Source organism: Nannobrachium achirus (assembly GCF_963921795.1).
Source record: "Nannobrachium achirus genome assembly, chromosome: 2".
Classification (NCBI taxonomy): domain Eukaryota; kingdom Metazoa; phylum Chordata; class Actinopteri; order Myctophiformes; family Myctophidae; genus Nannobrachium; species Nannobrachium achirus.
This window is the reverse complement of record NC_137811.1, coordinates 50,155,091-50,162,972: the sequence shown is the minus strand read 5'-3', so window position 1 is coordinate 50,162,972 and position 7,882 is coordinate 50,155,091.

Sequence of the window (7,882 nt, the reverse complement as noted above, 5' to 3'; positions counted from 1 at the left end):
TATCACATCTTACATGGTAAAAGAACTGGACATGTACTGTACATGTATAATCGTGTTGTCTTTTTAACTCATATGCTGCCATTTAACAATACCTTCGTACTCTTTAACTGCCATTCGTCTCCATAGACTTCCATGTAATTCATAGTGCACGGATCATGCACACCCATGCCTAGATAATGCACCACGTGTGTCCACATTGCTCACAGCTTTCAAACAAAAAAATCCGAATGGAAATCCGTTCAGGCATTCATGAGATAGCAGCCATTATGTTTTACACTGTTGTGAGCTTGGAGGTCTGCTACCTGAGTTGTATGGGGGTTGTATGGGGGTTAAACAAGCAATTTCGCGATCGCTATCATGCCTACTAACGTTTTTGTGGTCCAAAAAAAAAATTTTTGAAAAAAAAAAAAAAAAAAAAAAAGATTTTTTTATTTTTATTTTTTTTTATTTACGGGATTCACGGGCGTGGCAGGGTGGTACAACGGGATTTTTAAGGGATTCACGTTTTTGGCAGTTAATGAGTTAAGTAGTGAATGGGTGGATTTGGTTGTGATCATTATCCCATTTAGAACGGGTACACATTATTGTGTATTATTATTTTATGCTTTAACTATTGAAAAATAGCAGATATACAAGCTCGCAGCGTGCTTGTAGATCTGCTATTTTTGAAAAGTCGTGAAAATTAGAATTTTGACCCGATTCTATAAGTGTCTTTTGAATCCTTCTAAGGTTTTTTGAAAAACCTATGTTTCTATGTCAGCAATCTGGCCAGCCATCGTCAAAGAAAAGGTCCTTTTCACTTCAACTGGAGCTCAGTTAGTCTGTTCTTGAGAGACTACTATGTCAGTGGTTCTCAAACCTTTTCATGTTCCAGGGACCACCCCCAGGAGCAAAATTTGAGTTACAAACGTTTGCTTTGAAAATACATATATTCAAAGATTTGCACACATTTTCACGACTTTTTCAAAAATAGCAGATCTACAAGCTCACAGCGCGGCACTCGGTGCCGCGCTGTGAGCTTGTATATCTGCTATTTTTCACTGGTTAAAGCATTCAATAATTCTAGGCCCGTCAGTCTCTATCTTTGGATAGAAATCACTGCTAGAGTGTTTGTTCGGTAACAGCGTTCTCACCATCTCTCCCGCTCTTTAGTAAACATACAGTCAATTGTCATCCAATCAGGAGAGAACCTTTTATTAGCTTGAATTTTAGTGTTTTCAGTTCCAAATGTCTTCTCTTTTTTAGTTTTTGTTTCATCACTTAAAATGTCACTTATTGTGTATATTGGTAATCTCTTGATTTGATGATGTAGGTATTGTGACCTGAAAATTTGTTTTTCTGAACACTATATATAGTAGGGCATTCACCAAAAATTTGAATATTCGCTTTTTTTTTTTGTCAATGCCCCTGGTGGATGAATTTGTTAATGCTCTATACCAGGGGTTCTCAAACCTTTTTTAGGCCGTGATACCCAAAATAAACATATTTAAACTGGGGACCCCCACCCTGACAAGCACTTGGAAAATAGCAGATCATGTAGAGGCTCACAACGCCTCGCAACGCGAGGCGTTGTGAGCATGTAGATCGGCTATTTTCACAATGTTCGCCTCTTGCTTACTTAATATTTGACAGTTTGGCCAGTCCTGTCGAATATTCGACTATTGGAATACTTTGAGGTCGAATAATTCGAATACTAAAAATCACTATTCGTGAATGCCCTATAGCAATGATTGCCATGGGAATATGACTTGGAGCGCCTTTAACTGGAGCAAAACTCTGGCAAAAAATGGCAGTGAAAATAAAAGCCAAGTTGCCAACTGTGTGATTGTCCACAGGGCTTGTATAACAATGTAATGATGATTACAGCCGCTTTTGCTTATTTATTTACTTCCTGTGATGACTGTGCAGAATGCACACCTTCACCTTGGAGAAAATTAAATAAATAAATACAATATGTGGTCAAGAATGAATGAGGCCAGTTATTCACTTGGGTAAAGTGTGTCCCACCACAGCAGGAAACAGAATGTTCCATTAGAATCTACATTTTAGATTACTCAAGTGTTTATCTATTGTGCCGTGTCATCCCACAACTCCCCCCTAAGAAAAGAACTTGTCATACAGAATTGTGCGCAGAACTGTTTTACAGTCTGCCTTGCCTTATTAACTGTAACACTGCTACACCGACCTACTAGACAATATAGATAGTACAACCTCCTACCTATAGTCAATTGTGCCCAATCTGACTTTGTCCATGGTTCTGAAGCCAGAGGTGGAAGCAGCACCCTGAGTTGTTATTTCAGACAACGTAGCAATACCACAATGTAGAAATCCTCTGTTACAAGTAAAGTCTTGCATTTGAAATTTTACTTGGCACCAAAAGGAAACTTACACCCAAAAAATTACTTATTTTCTGTCAATTACACAACCCACGAAGTCTTGAATTCATGGATTATTATTATTATTATTATTATTATTCAATCCTGAGCCAATAATTTGATGACTAGCGGAAAGATGCTAATGTCTCTGGTAGGAGACTCAAAGGAGCCTATGAGTCTCCTGCCGGAGCCTCCAACGGTCATCAAATTATTGGCTGAGGAAAATGTTTAAATAAAAAAATCTCCAGGAATTCAAGGCTTCATGGGTGGTGTAATAAGTATTATTATTATTTTTTTGGGAAATAGCAGATCTACAAGCTTACTCGTAACTAGTAACTAACGCTGCATGTCAAAACATTGTAGTGAAGTATTAAAAAATATTGAAAAATGAACATACACACGTAAAGAAAAAGTTGTACTACAGTACTTGAATAAATGTACTTAGTTACTTTCCACCCACCACTGGTTCTGAATTCAGAGAAACGGTGAATGGGATTTTCCTCTGGCAATAGATAGCCAATGCATCTTGTCAAGTCAATGCCCTTCCAGCCAGTTGAATACTTTTCAGTGCACCCAGTCAAGCATTGGCTAGTAGCTAGTTGATGCTGAATGTGCTCTAATAATCTTACAACACAGAACATTCAACTCTATTAGTTTTTACCCCTTCATCTCAGTAGGCCTATGTACTGTATGGGTGTAATCTCAGTATGTGTAGGCATAATCTCAGTAAATGTAATCTCAGTACAGTATGTGTAGGCGTGATCTCAGTAAATGTAATCTCAGTATGTGCAGGCGTAATCTCAGTATATGTATAGGTGTAATCTCAGTAAAAGTATTCTCAGTATAGGTGTAATCTAATTATATATTATTATTATTATAATATACAGATATAATCCCAGTATGTATAGGTAGGTGTAATCTCAGTGCAGTAATATGTACAGTATATAACACACTTGCTTGAGTAGCGACCTTTTCTTTGTAGTAGTAGCCGGTAATTTGTTAATTGCCGTGAATTTGTTGTCAAATATGTCCAGTACTGATACGGGTGTGAGCAGGGGTGTCGCACCAAATTCTGGGCCCTGGCCCCTGGGTACAAGGATTCACTGCAGGCTCCGCATGAATGTATTTCATTAGACTGGGAACGCATTATTTTGTGCTTTAACTATTAAAGTAGATCTATTGAAGCAGATTTACAAGCTCACAGCGCGGCACAGAGTGCCACGCTGCGAGCTTGTAGATCTGTAGAAGTTTTTTGAAAAGCCTATGTTTCTATGTCATTGGTGCTCAAACCTTTTCATGTTCCAGGGACCCCTCCGAAGCAAAATTTAAGTTACAAATGTTCGCTTAAATATTCAAAGATTTGCACACATTTTCATGACTTTTCAAAAAATAGCACTTTTCACAAATCGAGCTTGTAGATCTGCTATTTTTCAATAGCTAAAGTATAAAATAATTAAGGCCCCTCCACCTTGGGCCCTGGTAACTCAGTCCCACTTCCCCCCCCTTGTAACACCCCTGGATGTGAGGAGGAGGAGGAGGCAAAGAGAGGGGGATGAAGGAAGAGTAGAAGACAGAGGGATGAAGGAGGAGTAGAAGACAGAGGCAGAGGAGAGAGACCTTTACTCTGGAGCGCACACTGGGCCAGACCAGGCTCGCCTTGCCTGCGTTGCTAGGAAACCAGCAAGGCGCCTGATCTAATTTATTAAATTCTGCCTCTCGTCTCGCCTCTCCTATATCTCCCTGTTTCTCTTCCTGTCTCGCTCTCGCTCGCTCTCTTTCGACCCCCCCCCCCACCTCCCTGCATACCTCCCTCCCTCCCTCCCTCCCGCTTTCCCTATCCGTCGTTATCTTTCCCACCCTCCAAGGCTCTTATCTCGCCTCTCTTTCTCTTACATTCTCTCTTTCATTCTGCCTTTCTGTCTGTGTGTGAGTTCTATCCCTCCCTCCCTCCACCTCTCCCTTCTTCTCTCCCTCGCTCTCTCTCCCCCTCCCTCCCCATCCCTCCCTCCCTCCCTCTCTGTCTCGCTCTCCCTCCCTCTCTCTTCCTCCCTCCCTCTCTCTCACTCTGACAGTGCATCCTCTAAGGGTGTGCGGCAGTGCCACCCCCATATCTCTCACACCGAGCTTTGACTACCACCCTCAGGCAGGCCAGACTTTCTGTGACACACCAGAAGTACAGAAAAGACAAGGCATTCACTCACAAACAGACACATGCATCACATTACACATGCATCACATTACCATTCAGACAGTCTAGATATAATATGTCCGGTTACTTTCATTGTCTGGATATCCACAAGAAAGTTTGATTGAACAGAAACCTATGGAACATGAAGTTAAGTATGCAGGATCAGGATTCTCTAAGATTCTCTCTTTTTAACAACAATGAAGTAGACATGCCTTAAAGCATGCTAAGAGTTGATGATGGATGGATCGATGGGTTCACAAGTTTGACACAGCTGCGGAATCTGTACAACTGGTGCATCTACACCCTGTCCACTGTCCAGTCAATGTGGTTCAAAAACGGCAAAAGGGATAGTTTTTCCCCACTTTTTCTGCTAGTTAGATAGCTATAGTGTCATTAGTCAAACTGTGACTGCAGAATTTTGCTGACACACTCGCATCAGCAATGCAACATCCACAGTGTTGCTTGCAACTTACAATTCTTGGGAATATTCATTAGCGCCCGTGTGAAACGTGGAGAAAACACTATGGCCCTAGAGGCCTTCCTGCTCCTTTCACACAACCTGGCTGAGGTGGTATGAATCAACCACCAGCCATCTGTACTAGAAGTAGAACCCTGCTATCTGGCATTTCAGTGTGGTTTTAAGTATTGCAAACACGTGGGGCATGTGTGATTTATTTTGCCAGGCAAGTAATTCACATTCATTCACATACTGTATTAAAATGCTGTCGTGCGAATGGTTCTATGAGAATGAATAGCTAAATCAGCAGTAGTTTAACATATTATCTTTTGTTCATTGTGCGGTTCAAAATGGCTGTCACACAGCAGCGCTCATTGTGGGTCAGGACAGGTCAGGAGCAATGAAAAGCTGTGTGATGAGGGAGAACACTTAAAGCAGAACACAGAGTCATTTGACTCGATGCACGCACACATCCACACACACACACACACACACACACACACACACACACACACACACACACACACACACACAGATACACAGATGCTTTTTTTTTTCTTTTTGTTGGCTCTCTCTCCCGCTCTCAGCACGCATTTGTCTGTCACATGTCTTTATTTCTTTAAGAATGGGAATGTGTTTTAGTGTCATGCCTCTCGTCTTTGTCATGAAAACACACACACACACACACACACACACACACACACACACACACACACACAAACACATACATTCATCATTACCACCTTTCCACAGCTCCACCGAAGGATTACATTTGTAGGCTACATTATAATTCAAGTCTACAATCCGGAGCTGAGAAAGGATAATGAAGACATAACAGTGAAGTCAGCCAGCGTCATCGTGGCACTGCATTCATTCTGTTGCCAGTAAGAGAAGAGAGCGCTGCATCTTGGGAGACGTGGCTCTTGCCTCTTCATCAAGGCTGCAGTCAGTCATGATGAGCTCAAATGAGATCAGTAGCTTTGCCCAACATGTGTAAACGTCAGTCATCATTGTGTCAGCCACCATGACTCTGCAAACTGTCCAAGACAAGTGTTTGGGTTCCAACGTCTAGGCCAGAGTATAGGGGTGGGCGATATGGAAAAATACAATATCACGATATTCTTCCAAGCTGTATCACGATACACAATCTTATCACAATTTTTTTTTTTTTTTTCATGTTGGTTTTTATGGTTATTTTTCAAGTTACTTAACAGTACAACCACCTACAAGAGGTAACAAAAACTAAAAGAAAAAGGAGTAACATCATTTAGACCAGTGGTCCTCAAATGTCCAGGGACTCTCTGGGTTCCTTTTGGGAGGTCTTACCGTCTAAATTGACCCTTACAAGTATGTAACTCTGACAGTATACAAATGAAACCAATGAACCCTTACGGGTCAAAAAATCTCTGAATTAACAAGGATTTTCTATAAGGCTTCCTCATTGTATCACAATATATACGATATCTCTGAAAAGGAATATTATGGAGACATTGTATGGTCAAGTGCTTTTTCATGTCATGGACTCCCAAATGACCATGTGTTTGGTCACCAACCCCTATCTGAAGATATGTGCCCGGGAGCCCCATGCAAGAGCTTGTAGAGCTGCTATTTTCAAATAGCCAATCTAAACAGGGTTAAAGTGGTTGTTAAACTGATTATGATGCTATATTAACCCATCCTCAGACCCCCAGGTTCTCACTTGAAGAACCACTAGAGCAGGCTATACAGTAGCCAGGCAAATCGTTAAACCTCACATAAAAAAGTGTTGTAGTGGGTGTGGCTCCTCATAAAAAGGCATGAACATTTGTAACAGATTGATGGCACACTTTGGGGAACGGTTGTTCATCACTTTTCACAATGATGGAGTGGGGTGTGGCAGTGGGTGTGGCTTCTCGTTAAAAAAAGGCATATTACTTCGGAAAGGACTCACTTTTCACAACATGTAAACTTTGTTTGCCTATCAGCAGAAATAAGAGGCCCGAAATGTGCATATTATAGAGCTATTCAACATGTGGAAATGAGTTATCTTGACACTTCATAGCAATATCAATTTCCATATTTTTAGCTACAGTATACAAAAGTTGGATTTATCAAATATTTTTTGAGAAAAACAACCATTCAGTTGCTTCTTCGCTTTCATTTTTCACCATATTTTTTCGTATTCTTCCAAAACACAATCCTGGGCTTGTTTGATCCATGCTAACATGGATGTCAGGGGAGCGTCACACCACAGCTGAACAACGCCTAGTTTCTCTCATTGTAATTCTCCTCCGACGCCACCGGTACTGCCAAGTTCACAGAGAGCTGTCAACCAGATTAATGAATTAGTTTACTGCTGGTACACACACACACACACACACACACACACACACACACACACACACACACACAACACTCCCTTTCTCGTGTCTCAAGCCCTGACTTTGTGGCAGACCACATGCAGTTCTGTTGAAAGAACTAATAATAATAAACATTTAAATTCATAGGCAGCAGTTTGTTGCCTCTTCATCGACCGACCGAGAGAAGCAACAGGACAGTTGGATGATCTACACTGTCACTTTGTATTATGTCTCATCCATTTCATGCAGATGTGTTGCCATTATATTTATCTTGGGTGCTGTGAGAAAATAGTCACATTTCAGCCACTTTAAGCCAAGCTTAAAGGGGCTGACACGTAGATGGACGCGAGCGTCATTGGCGCTTAATATCTGTCAGGGCCTTAGGAGTGACCATGCTATACAAAGAAACCTGTTGCATCTTGTAAAAGGGAATTGCACAGTACACAGTAAGTGTGTCGAGGTGTGTACCAGGAGAGGACCCAAGTGCAGGACCACACAGGCAGGCCTATCCAAGTCCAAATAT